This window comes from Galeopterus variegatus, unplaced genomic scaffold, assembly GCF_000696425.1.
Source record: "Galeopterus variegatus unplaced genomic scaffold, G_variegatus-3.0.2 Scaffold1411, whole genome shotgun sequence".
Taxonomy (NCBI): Eukaryota; Metazoa; Chordata; class Mammalia; order Dermoptera; family Cynocephalidae; genus Galeopterus; species Galeopterus variegatus.
The window spans coordinates 154,083-154,286 of record NW_007727522.1 but is presented as its reverse complement, the minus strand read 5'-3'; positions in this window follow the sequence as shown (position 1 = coordinate 154,286).

Sequence of the window (204 nt, the reverse complement as noted above, 5' to 3'; positions counted from 1 at the left end):
ACCATTTTAAAATAAGTAAAGCACTCAGAACGAAGTTTCTACCACATCTTAAATGCTACCTAAGTGTTAGCTATTATTATTCAACAAAAGTTTATTATATATCTAATAAGTGCCATGCATCTTAGAATCAGAGGCACTGAAACACAGGATTTATTGTTGGTAAAACTGAAACTCTGTTCCCTTCATTTCTTACTTTGATGGATA